This window comes from Pristiophorus japonicus, unplaced genomic scaffold, assembly GCF_044704955.1.
Source record: "Pristiophorus japonicus isolate sPriJap1 unplaced genomic scaffold, sPriJap1.hap1 HAP1_SCAFFOLD_283, whole genome shotgun sequence".
NCBI lineage: Eukaryota > Metazoa > Chordata > Chondrichthyes > Pristiophoridae > Pristiophorus > Pristiophorus japonicus.
The window spans coordinates 695,699-709,252 of NW_027252593.1; positions in this window are offsets into that span (position 1 = coordinate 695,699).

Genomic DNA, 13,554 nt, shown 5'->3' on the forward strand with positions numbered 1-13,554 from the left:
ACCGTGGCAGAAGGACTTTACACTGTGGCCCTTCCCTACCGTGCTTTTGCGGCGATTGCACCAATTTTAAGTGCGTCCCTCAGCACGTAATCCTGGATCTTGGATTGCGCCAGTCTGTAACACGCAGACGTGGACATCTCCTTGCTCTGGAAGACTAGCAAGTTTCGGCAAGACCAAAGAGCGTCTTTGACTGAGTTGATGGCCCTCCAGCAGCAGGTGATGTCTGTCTCGGTGTGTGTCCCTGGGAACAGCCCGTAGAGCTCAGAGTCCTGTGTTACAGAGCTACTCGGGATGAACCTCGACAGCAACCACTGCATCTCTTTCCAAACCTGCCTTGCAAAGGCGCAATCCTGAAGGAGATGGGTGACAGTTTCGTCCGCCCCGCAGCCGACTCGGGGGCCCCGTGCCGTGCTGCTGAGATGTCGGCTGTGCATGAACGCTCTGACGGGTAAGGCCCTCCTCACCGCCACCAAGCTACGTCTTGGTGCTTGTGTGACAGCTCTGGCGATGAGACGTTCTGCCAAACGAGTTCAACAGTCCACTCAGGGAACCACCCTCTCCTTCTTTCGTAGGGCGTCCAGGACGTTATGTGCTGACCACTGTTTTATGGCCTTGTGGTCAAAGGTTTTTTTTGTGAAAAACTTTTCCACGAAGGACAGGTGGGCAGGCATGGTCCAGCTGGTGGGGGCATTTCGCGGCAGCGTGGCCAGGCCCATCCTTCGCAACAAAGGGGACAGGTAGAATCTCAGCACGCAGTGACACTTGGTGTTTGCGTACCGGTGGTCTGTGCACAGCTTGATGCAGCCGCACACAAAGGTGGCCATCGGGATGAGGGCCACGTTCGGAACATCCTTTCCTCCACTGTCCAGAGATTTGTACATTGTGTCTCTGCGGACACATTCCATTTTGGACCTCCAGACAAAGTGGAAGACGGCCCGGGTAACTGCCACGGCATAGGAGTGAGACGTGGGCCAGACTGTGCCACATGTCGCAACCCCGAGAGCACCTCACTCCTGATGACCAGGTTCTTTCCTGCCATGGAGAGGAAGTGCAGCTTCCACCATCCCAGTTTTTGGCGCACGCCCCGTCCTCTCCGAACCATATTCCTAACACCTTCAGGCAATCTGCGGACCGGCTGCGGATCCGAGCAAAAACGCCCACGTCGTCCATGTACAGGGAAGTCTTGACCTGAGCGCCTCCGCTGCCTGGGATCATCACCCCTCTAATGCCCGCATCCCTCCTGATGGACTCGGCAAAGGGCTCGATACAAGGGAGACAGGGAATTGTCCCAACTCCAGACGAATATGCAAAACCTGCTCCTGCTGCAGTCGATGGGGGTCGATGTCGCGGAGGAACTCGAAGAGGTGAAGGGCCAGCAAGCCTCGCTCTTTGCTTCAGAGTCCTCCAAGATCATCTTCCGCTCCAGAGTCCACTCCGTCAAGCAGGATGAGACGTGTCGCGTTTCTTCTTCCAAAAGGTACACAGTGGGAGCTCTGTGATCACCAGCCTAAAGGAAGAAGACGGTTCTGTGACGTCTTCGCAGCCTGACATGCAGAGGATCAGCAAATCCTTCTATGCCGGGCTGTACGACATCAAGCCCACAGACCGCGCGGCCTCCCAGTCTTTCCTGTCGTCTCTTTCGGAGGTCTTAGATGACAGCGAGCGGGAGAGTCTGGACCACCCGCTAACTCTGGCCGAGCTGACAAAGGCCGTCCGGTCCTTCGAGACGAATAAAACTCTCGGAAGCGACGGCATACCGGTCGAGTTGTATTCGGCTCTGTGGGACTGGATGGGCCCAGACTTGCTGGAAGTGTATGGGGGTATGCTTCTGGCTGGCAGCATGTCAAAATCGATGAGGAAAGGCATCATCACCCTCATCTAAAAGCAGAAGGGGGAGAGGGAGAAAATCAAAAACTGGCGGCCCATTTCGCTGCTCAATGTGGACTACAAGATCCTGTCAAAGGTCATCGCCAACAGGGTCAAGTCTTCTGTTGAGCTGGTGATTCACCCGAACCAGACCTGCGCTGTCCCAGGCAGGAAGATCTCTGATAGCCTCGCGCTACTCAGGGATACGATCGCCTATGTGCGGGACAGGAGGGAGGATACCTGCTTAATCAGCTTAGACCAGGAGAAAGCCTTTGACAGGATATCGCACACATACCTGATGGACGTGCTCTCCAAAATGGGGTTTGGGGAGGGTATCCGCAATTGGGTCCAACTGCTCTACACAGACATCAGTAGTGCAGTTCAAATCAATGGGTGGGAAACTGAAAGCTTTCCAATCAGATCTGGAGTCAGGCAAGGCTGTCCCCTCTCTTCTGTCTTGTTGATATGTCTTGGGTAGGTTGATCTTCGAAAAACTGTTTCCTGATGAAAAAATTAGTTTGGTATGTCCTTTTATGTTTAGTCTTTCGCATAGAGGCTGGATTGGGCCTCTTTGTTATGTATATGCTGAAAATGGTTTATCCAGACCCAAGTTGATGGGAAGCTATCTCTGGGTGATACTGTGATGATAATGTCGCTTGTGGAGGAAGATTTCCAAATACTCATTCTTCCAGACAGGTTACCTCAGTCTTCATACCCAGACCGTTCCAATAATCAAGTGGGCTTCCTTTGTTCCCTAGGTCTGCCCACAGGCTTGAATTTGTCTTGTAAAAGTTCATAACTCTATTAAAGTTCGTAGTTTCTTCCATAAGCACTTTAGAGTTCCAAACTTTTCGGTAGATAGTCCCAAATTAAATTTCCTTTCGAATGAGCCCACACACAAGGGGGAGGGCGGGGGTTCTGGTGAATTTTGCTCACTGTAGTTCCCCCTGTTGACACTCTACACTCCTTGAGTGTCAATCAAGGTAAGCAAAATTCCTGCTCCCGAGAGTCAATCTTCCCTGCATTTATATGAGCTAAACATTACCCTGCATCCTCCGTTGAAATGCAATGTGATATACAGGCGAATACAGTCATTACAATTCGGTTATAGCATAGAGGGGGTATGATGCCCCTCTTTTACTCGGTTTCCACAGTAAAATGACGGTATACAGTCATACACAACTTCAAGTAAAGTAAAATAAAAACACCTAGTAACACATTCTCAAATTGCATAAAAGGTCCATCATCAAACACGTTTTAAGTTCAGTAAAATAAAGGTACATAGTCAAAACATTTAAGTAACACTCTTGCAACACTCGCGATGTTGCGGTTTACAGCAGGTAAAATCGAACACAAATTAAACATGGTAGTACGGTGTCACCCCACCCTGCGCAATTCCCAAGTTCGGCCAAGGAGCGTATAGCACCCTTTGGTGCCTGACCTGATAGCCTCTGCGTTTCACTCGGCAAGTGAGACACCATAAGTAAAGTATAATCGCGAGTTGACAAATAACTAAAAGTATGGGAAGCGATTCGGATCCAGACTGGGACTTCTATATTTCTGAGGCGGAATGGTGATCTCAAGAATCTTTATCCCTATCTCATTCGTTTCTGTTCTAGAGTATAGAAGTGTTTTTGTGAGATAATTATGGCTTTTAGTAGAGCGGTAAGATGTTCGGGTAGAGGGGGAATTGCATAGCCAAAATGTACAACATAATCCTGCAGGTTTGTAATGTTTTCCTTCACAGTGAGGTGGAGAGTGGAGGGTTCAGGAATGGGGACAATGTGTTCCTGGGTCACTTGAACTGATGCCTCAGGTTTGAAGCAAAAACTGCTGTCACTTACCGGACACCAGAAGTGTCCATGTTGGTAATGGGGCGCACTGGTGGTGACACAATATGTCCCACCCCCTATGTATGCTACCTGTGGAGGGACATGGTCTTGTGTCATTACTTCCATGGTGCAGTTAATAGGCTGTGCACCAGCAGCTTTAAACCCACAATGTGAACTTTGAATGGGCACTTAATTACTGGGGACACAATATTACGTATGCACCCCGGCTCCGGCACCTGGAGAGGTCAGTACCCGTTACAGCGTGCTCCCACTTTATGACATCGGATGGGACCGCTGCAAAACGAATGTGTGCACCTCCCTGAATAACTCCAATGTTCTCCACCCGTATACTGGTGCGGGTCGGGCTGTCCCACCCATGACCGGCATCCTTAATACTATCCCCATAATAGTGTGGTTAGATTTCCCACAGTCTACTGGGACAGGGTAGGCTTCAGAGACTAGGCGGAGCTGGCACGGGCTTAGTGAATTGCTGTACGGGTGGAGGGCTGCGAGGTGCTTGTTCCTGATCCAAGAGGGGACTAAACCTTGTTTTAAATCCTCCAGGTTGTTGCGGCCCTCGCCCAACACCCATGCCGCATATAGTACGTACACCTTGTTCTGTGCAGCCTGGTCAGAAGTGTTTCTATCCTCCCGTATAAGTGCATTCACTGTCTGTGCATGTTTTTCCAGCTCAGCCACTATTTCTTTTAAATGGACAGTCATAGCCTGGTCCTCGTGTAGTTCTGATCCTACTAGTGTATTCTCCTGTTTTAGTATTTTTCTCAATTAGGTCTTTAAACTGTTTATCTGTGTTTGCAGCTCTATGTCATCGAGGCTATTTATTACAGAGGATGCTGTATTGTAGGTAGTGAAAACATCGTTTATGATTCCCTTTCTAGGTCTCCCTGAGCCCATGATGTCCCTAGCGTTTAGGGTGTATAGGTCTGCTTTGTCTACATTTCCAAAGTCTAACTCATAACATTTCTTGAACATGTCTCTAAGTAGGGCCTGGTATAGCAGCTCTGTTTCCTTTGGACACCATGCAGGCACGTGTACCTCGGTAAGGTTTAATATTACTGAAGCTACTGCATAATGTACCCCCTGATATAACACCTTTTCAGTCGGTACCAATACTAATTCGTTCCCAGGTCCCTTGGTGGTGGTAGGACACCTTTCTATTACTGTGCGTATTGGCGGGGTTGTGGGCAGGGGTTTCTTAATGTGTGCTCTTAGTTCGGTGGCGTTAATTGGGAGTGGGGAGTGTGGGACCGCGCACCCGTGTAGGCTAGAATCCCACCCCATCCCTTCCCCTTCATCTTGCCATTGCCTGGCGAAGGCGATCGATATGCCTGCAGGACAAATATTCTCTGATCCCCACATGCAAACATAAATTCCTTGTTCGGACTCCCACCATCTGTCCCAACGCACTGTCCCTTCTCCCCATGTCCCCATGATGGTGTGGTACGTATCGTTACCGAGTCTTTCCCAGTCCGATTCTTGGTCCCATGGTCCTTGCTGAGTTTTCTGAGCCACCACCATCTTCCCAGGGGAATTTGTCCTTTGTAAGTCAAACATACACGCTTTCCCTCTGTAACACTGACGGGGAGCGATGATCCGTATCCGGAGGCATGGAACTGAGGCCTCCCAGTAGGTAAAACCTTCTTGGCTGGAGTAGCGGTAGAATTAGATCCCAGCCACCCTGGCCATCTTCCCTCGTGGGCGTAAACGGCGAGTTCTTCCACGTCTCGGAGGCCACCCCCGGCAGTTACGGTCGGTGCTCTCCCTCCTGAACACCCGTAAATGAGGGATTCTTCCATGTCTCCTCTGTCGCTGCTGCTCATCCCTATCAGGGCGAGCAGGAATAGGATCCTTCTCATGCTGCTCTATCTCCTGTAGGGGTACATGAAACATTGTCTAGCCCTGAGAAAGTTCTCTGGCTTGACAAAGGTGACCGAGTTCCAAATTTGGGCTCATAGTCTTTAATTAACTGGCTGTCTTATTCAGTTCCTTGTGGACTGACTCCTGCTTTTAACTTTTATCTCACAGCAGTTTTGCTTGTTATCTTACCGGTGCTTCCTTAATAGCTATACTGGTAGATTCTTCTTACTCCCGGGTGTTACCTGGCCTGTGTCTCTTTTAACAGCTGCATAGGTAGATTCTTTTCCTTACCCAGTTAACTAATACGTATACACTTATCATTACACAGATAAATCTTACACTATTCTAAACTTATTCACTAAACATACTTAAATTCATATTGCTAAACATACTTAAATTCACATCACTATATATGTACATCTGCCACCCGTCTCCGGGTGGCCAGGTTAATTCCTGCCTTCTCTTTTTCTTCTTCTCCCGCTGGGTGTCCAGCGAGGTAGGTGATAGATCGGTCTGCACCGTCTAACCCTAAGTACCCTGACCGGACGTGGGTTTGAGTCCCATACTATCGGGGGAACGTCCCCTCCAGTGCTGCAGCACACCGCTCCATTGGGGGTGGCTGCCTGGTCGAGGGCTATGGGCTGGGGACTCCCACTTGGTGGTTGGTCCACCGCCATCTCTTCTGGGGGTCCCTTGTTGCCCGAGGCTACTGGCTGGGTGTCCCTGCTCGCGGGCTGGTCTCTGACCTTAGGTGCCCTTTGTGGCTGCTCCCTTTCCCGGGGCTGAACCATTTAATATGGAGCACTGGTGACCACAGTGTCTTTGGCCGTGGTGTGCAGGGAGTCCTTCTTAAGGCTCCGGCTGCTGGAGGTGCATCCGAGTCCTAAATGATTGGGGGGACAACTCCTCCAGTAACACAGTCCACCGCCCCTCTAGGTACAGTCTGTGGGTCTGCTGAAACTCTTTAAACAGTTGGCCATACACTGATGGAAAATACTGGGGCTGTTGTGAAAGCCCTGAGGGAGACAGTTCCAAGTGTATTGCTGTCCCTTAAAGGTAAAAGCAAATTTGTACTGACCTTCCCTTCTTAAAGGTATGGACCAGAACACGTTGGAAATATCCAGCACCATGAAGGTGGTCGCGGATGTTGGGATACTTCCAATGAGGTCGGCGACAGCAGCAACAGTGGGTGCACAGGCGGGGATGTTACGGTTGAGTACTCGATAGTCCACCATGGCTCTCCAGGAGTTGTCCGGTTTCTTAACCGGTCACAATGGAGAGTTCACATGGGTAGCTATTGGTCTCAATACCCCCTGTTTAACCAGCGAACCCAAGGCTGTTTCCATGTCTGCCTCCGCCTCCCTGGGGAAGTTATACTGTTTCTTTGGTCGGGTCACGGGGTCCCCATCTATGCTAACCTCGACCCCATTTATTCTCCCACAGTCGTGTTTGTGAATGGCAAAAGCTGCAAGGTTTTTCCACACATTCTGTTGATATTCTACAGGGGTGTTACTGACCAGTGATTCAAGGGTCGTAACCCTCCTTTGGTTTCATGGTGCACACCGTCCCTTTTCCCTGTTTTCCCAGGATAACCATCACCTCACTCTCTCTGTCCCGTGCAGACTGACCCCCAAAGACACTTAAATCCACTAGGATCCCGTGGCCTAGGAGGAAGTCAGCCCCCCAGGATCCCTCTCCCTTCCTGCTCCCACTTTATCAGGACACAAGTCCACTTAGTGTGGAGTGTACCTAAATGAATGGAGAGCGGAACGGAGAATGAGCCAGTCTGTTCAGTGCCTGTGAAACCCACCAAGCTGTAGGGGACCCCGTTAGACAGAGGTGAGGTGGCGGGGTTAGCTACATAGACAAGGGTGCTTGAGGCACCGTTGTCCAGCAGCTAAGTCCCTTTCACCTTTTCCACTTCCATCTGTACGGTCGGTCTCCCCCACGCATCATACTCGAGGGCACACTGGTGGACAGGCTGCGCCTGTCCTAGTTACGGTTTTGGTTGCGAGGGGGCAGATGGGATTTCGGTACTGGTGGCGGTGGCTACCTTTCCAGGGCCATCTAACATGACTCGGAGCGCAGTTAAAAAGGTCTCAAATGAGTGGGGAGGGACTGGCTTATCTGTCTTGGTCTTTTGGACAGGGGCTGGGGAATTCTTTCCTGCGCTATTCTTCCAAGGATTTTTACAATCCTTTCTCCAGTGCCCACTCTTTCCGCACCCAAAGCAGGTATGTTTTGTATCGGAGGAGTTGCCCCCCTCGAGCCGCCATTCCCTCTTGTCTTGGTTAGGTCGGATTTCGTGAACCCTTCCCTTTTGTGGGTGCTCTTCTGTCCCTCTGCCATTTCTGTAAGCTAGGGTCAGTTGCCTAAGCACTCCCTGGTCCGTGGCTTGGGGATCTCTGGGGTCGAACCAGGCCTCAGCCTTGGTTCCTATTCTGGGTAAACTGTTAGCGACTAGGCTTCAGAGCCAGTGTGCGAATTTGTCCGGGTTTAAGTGACCTCTGTCTATGTCCCCACTACAGGCACTTTTGTACACCAGCCACAGTCGGTCTGCGAAAGCCTGTGGGGTTTCTCCTGTGAACTGCACCGTTTTCTCTACTCTAGAGAAGGGACTCCCGTCATTGCAGCCCATAGTTTCTAAAATGTCCTTTTGGATGGCAGCAAGTGTTTTCTGTCCTTTTTTGCTCTCAGACTGGGCCCGGGTAGTCTACGTGAACACGTGACCATGGCCTGGTGGGCCAGGGCCACGGGCTGAGTGGGGCCTCCCTGGGGGCATTTCAATGCTGAGAACACGTTGTGCACCTGCAAACCCAGTGTTCCAGGTCTGAGTCAATTCCCAGCCACCACACATATGACCGGGCAATGACCTTCATTAGCACGATGCTTGGGTGCTCGCTGTGGGGTTCCCTGATGAATGCTTCCCTTCCTTTCTGGGGCATTACTACCCGGCTGCCCCATAGCAGGCAGTCGGCTTGGATGGAGAGCTCCTCCATCCGTCTGTGAAACGGCCTGACCTCCTCGGGACACGCTCCATGTGCGGGCGCCCAATCCCCAGTCAGGACACATTTCTTTATCAGGGATAGGAGGGGATCTCTGTTGGTCCAGATTTTGATCTAGCGGACTATGATGGGGGACCCTGCGGTGTCGAAAGCCTCAATGGCCATGACCATCTCCGCGCTTTGTTCCGACGCCCCCTTGGTGATCGCCAGTGGGAGCCTGCTGAGTGCATCAGCACAATTTTCGATGCCTGGCCGGTGCCGTATAGTGCAGCCAGCGTGAGGGCCCACCGCTGTATGCGAGCCGACGCATTGGCATTGACAGCCTTGCTGTTGGACAACAGGGATGTTAACGGTTTGTGGTCCGTTTCTAACTCGAACCTTCTGCCGGTGCATCTTTTTCACCCCGTACACACATGCGAGTGCTTCCTTTTCAACCATCCCATATCCCCGTTCTGCCTGGGAGAGCGACCTGGAGGCATAAGCCACAGGTTGGAGTTGGCCCTCATCATTACTCTGCTGCAATACGCACCCAACCCCACAGGATGATGCATTACACGTTAAAACCAGTTTCTTACAGGGGTTGTACAAAGTCAACGGCTTGTTAGAGCAAAGCAGATTCCGCGCCCGATTGAAAGCCCGTTCTTGACAGTCCCCCCAAAGCCATTCACAACCCTTACGCAGGAGCACGTGCGGTGGCTCCAACAATGTGCTTAAGTTCGGCAGAAAGTTCCCCAAGTAGTTCAATAGTCCCAGAAACGACCACAGCTCCGATGTGTTGCCGGGTCTGGGCGCACGACGGATCACCACCGTTTTGGATTCGGTAGGCCGGATCCCTTCTGCGGCAACCCTCCTGCCCAAAAACTCGACCTCTGGAGCCAAAAACACGCACTTGGATTTCTTTAGTCGCAAGCCTACCCGGTCCAGTCGGCGTGGAGGTGTTCCTCGGTTTCTCGACCCTTGATAAGGATGTCATCTTGGAATACGATTGTTCCAGGGATGGATTTAAGCAAGCTTTCCATGTTCCTCTGGAAGATAGCGGCCACTGACCGGATGCCAAACGGACACCTGTTGTAAACAAACAGCCCCTTGTGCGTAGTGATGGTGGTCAGAAGCTTGGATTCTTCAGCCAGTTCCTGAGTCATGTAGGCTGAAGTGAGGTCCAACTTGGTGAACAGCTTGCCATCTGCCAGCGTGGAAAAAAGATCCTCCGCTCTCGGGTATTGGTCCTGTAGTGACACTCGGTTGATGGTGGCCTTGTAGTCGCCACAAATCCTGACCAAGCCATCAGCTTTAAGGACAGGAACAATGGGACTTGCCCAGGCACTGAATTCAACAGGCGCAGTTATGCCCTCTCTTAGCAGCCTGTCCAACTCACTCTTAATTCTCTCAAGCATCACATACGGCACGGCTCTGGCTTTGTGGTGCACTGGTCTGGCGTCCGGGGTGATGAGTATCACTACTTTGGTGCCCTTAAAGGTCCCGACACCTGGTTGAAAAAGTGTCTCGAATTTCTGTAGGACCTGTGAGCATGAACTTCGCTCCACAGATGAAATGGCGTGCACATCCCCCCATTTCCAGTTCATCTCGGCTAGCCAGCTCCTCCCCAAGAGCGCGGGGCCATTCCCCGGGACAATCTGGCAGCCGGTTCTCTGATCCATTGTGTGTGACCACCAAGTTTGCACTGCCTAGTACTGGGATGATCTCTCCGGTGTACGTCTGTAGCTGCGTGTCAATGCATTCCAGTTTGGGCCTGTTAGCTTTGAGTGGCCATAGTTTTTCAAATTGTTGGGCACTCATAAGTGACTGGCTGGCTCCTGTGTCCAGCTCCATGCGTACCGGGATGCCATTTAGTAGAACTTTCATCATCATAGGTGGCGTTTTGGTGTACGAGCTGTGGACATCTGCCACATGAACCCGCTGGACTTCAGCGTCCATGGCTTTGCCCCAAGCACCACCTTGCCTTGCCGACCCCTCGTCTGGTTCCTCTGCCTCGTAAACTAGCCTCGCTACGGGCTTTCTGCACATTCTAGCCAGATGTCCACTGAAGTTACAGTTTCTACAGATTGTAAAGAAAAGGTTCAGCATGGACACTGAGGAACCTGAGGAAGATCATGAGTTGTCACCCATATCACTGCCAGTGAACGAGCAACAAGGACATTCACCAGCATGCACAGTCCCTGCGGCCAGCCCGGACAGGCCGGAATCACCTCAGGCGACAGAGACGCATGCAAAGGCCCAATCACCAGAGCCCCAATTGCGGCGCTCCACAAGAGAGCATCGACCGCCTGAAAGACTCAATCTTTGACCCAAAGACGTTGGGGGGAGGTGATGTCATGTTTGTAACCTTCACATAACTGTAACCTTTATGTAACAACACTGTACACTGTATACACCTGAGTAATGTATACCTTGACCACAGGGGGTGAACTTGTGGGAGACACTCCTCACCTGGTCATCCAGGTATGTAAAGGGAGGTCCCACGCAGGGTCAGCACTGCTTGGTCCTGGGAATAAAGGTTCAGGTCACGTAGTGATCTTGTCTGCAATACATGCCTCATGTGATTCTATAGTAAGGTGTAAGGACACTACATTTTTTAAACCTACAGGTTTTCGCAGCATGTCTGCCACAGCATGAGCTGAGATTGTTGTGAACAAAGGAACTGTTAACAGGCTTTCCTCTCTGATTGTCTCTTTGATTATTCCTGAGCACTCTGTTGCTGAGTGTCAATGGTCCCATCCCGGGACGCATTGTCCCTTGTGATGGTATGAATTGCCAATCCCCCTGCCATTGTCTCTGTTGCTGGCCCATCCTAGAGCCTGTTGCTGCCTGGGCGGTGTCGAATTGCTCTTGCCTGTCTGCGGGGTTCTGTGTCTCGTTTACAATGTTAACTCTCTGGTCCACATTGGAACCAGGGCTGTGCGCGTAAATTATCTTAGTCTCCTCTTCCCCTGCCATGAAGGTCTGAGCTATCAGCGTTGCCCTTTCCAAAGTCAAGTCCTTGGTCTCAATAAGCTTCCTGGAAATCCTGGCATGACCAATGAAGAAATCCCTTAACATCTCCCCCCTGCAGGTGTCTGTGAACTTACAGAGGCTGGCCAAACGCCGAAATTCCGCAACAAAGTCCGATATGCTTTGTCCCTCCCGACGCCGGTGTGTACAGAACCGGTGCCGGGCCATGTGTATACTGCTCGCCGGTTTGAGGTGCTCACCGATCAAAGTGCTGAGCTCTTCAAAGGACTTGTCCGTCGGCTTCTCAGGTGTGAGCAGGTCTTTCATCAGCGCGTTCGTCTTGGATCCACAGCTGGTCAGTAGATGCGCTCTCCATTTGTCAGCCGCTTCCTCTCCCAGCCAGTCCTTCGTGACAAAGCTCTGCTGGAGCCTCTCAACAAAATCGTCCCAGTCCTCACCAACACTGTACCGTTCCTCTGTGCTACCGATGGCCATCCTCGTGGGTCGTTGATTCCCGTTTCTCATCGCCAAATGTAGTGTCCTTACACCTTACTATAGAATCACACGAGGCATGTATTGCAGACAAGGTCACTATGTGACCTGAACCTTTATTCCCAGGACCAAGCAGTGCTGATCCTGCGTAGGACCTCCCTTTATATACCTGGATGACCAGGTGAGGAGCGTCTCCCACAAGTTCATCCCCTGTGGTCAAGGTGTGCATTACTCAGGTGTATACAGTGTACAGTGTTGTTATATAAAGGTTACAGTTATGTGAAGGTTACAAACATGACAATGTCCCCACTACAGGCGCTTTTGTACATCGGCCACAGTCGGTCTGCGAAAGTCTGTGGGGTTTTTCCTGTGAGCTGCACCGTTTTCTCTACTCTAGAGAAGGGACTTCCGTCATTGCAGCCCACAGCTTCTAAAATGTCCTTTTGGACGGCAGCAAGTGTTTTCTGTCCTCTTTTGCTCTCAGTAGAGAGGGACTGGTACAGTTTGCTGTCTAGAAATAGGAGAAGCACCTTTGCCATTTCGGCATCGTCGCACTCATTAATATCCCCTGCCTGTTCCACTTCCATAAAGTGATCCGAAGGGCCTCCCTTTGGAGTTAGCTTTCCCAGGTGGCTTATCATAGCCCTAAGCTGATGGGGAGTGTGAGGGACCACAAACTGACTTTCCAGGGGCCATGGACCCCCGTTAAGGGTGGGCGGGCCAAACTTCTGTTGCCGGACCGGGCACATTGGCCCTGGTTCTGGCTCTCCCTGTTCTGGCTCGCCTCCCTCTCCTCCCTGCGGCCAAGCCAAACTGAAACTCGGTGCCACAGGTGGTGGTGGTTCACTATCTCTGTCCGCCCCGCAACTGATTTACCCCTCCTGCTGCTGAACCGGTGTAGTCACCGGTGCCACAGGTAGTGGCCAGGTAGTTTCTTCCTTCTCTTCCAGGTTTTCCTGGGGTGTACCCGGGCTTATTAGGCATACCATGCCTTTTGCCTCGGACAGAGCAAGGTTTAAACTTTTAATTTGTTGCTCGTAGGGACTCCCGATTCAAACCCATTAGTGCTAGCTACTTTATATGCTGCTTGCACATCTTTGAATCTTTCATGGAGCTCTTTTACTTGTCGGGTGAGGCGAGTGCTTTCTTCCCTCAGTGACTTTTCATTACTTTTGGCCTCAGTAACCTGACATTGAAAATAGTGCTGACTGTTTTTAAACCTTTCCATTAGTTGGGTCCTTTCCTGTTTTAGCTTATGGAGTTCTCCTGATAATCTTTCTTCTGACATAACCCTTTTCTGGTAGCTCTCTGCACATTCCCATAACTCTGCCTGCAATGTTTCATTCATTCTGTCTAGCAGTTGGACCTGTCGCTGTAGACAGACCAACCAAATTGCTTTCTCTATTGCTTCTTTGTGATCTTTACTTGCTGTCCACTGGGCTGCAGCGTCAGCGCAATAGACTAAGCACCCATTCTTTAGTTACACTGATCTTCTTATATACATTGGAGGAAATGCTCTCTTCCATTTTGGT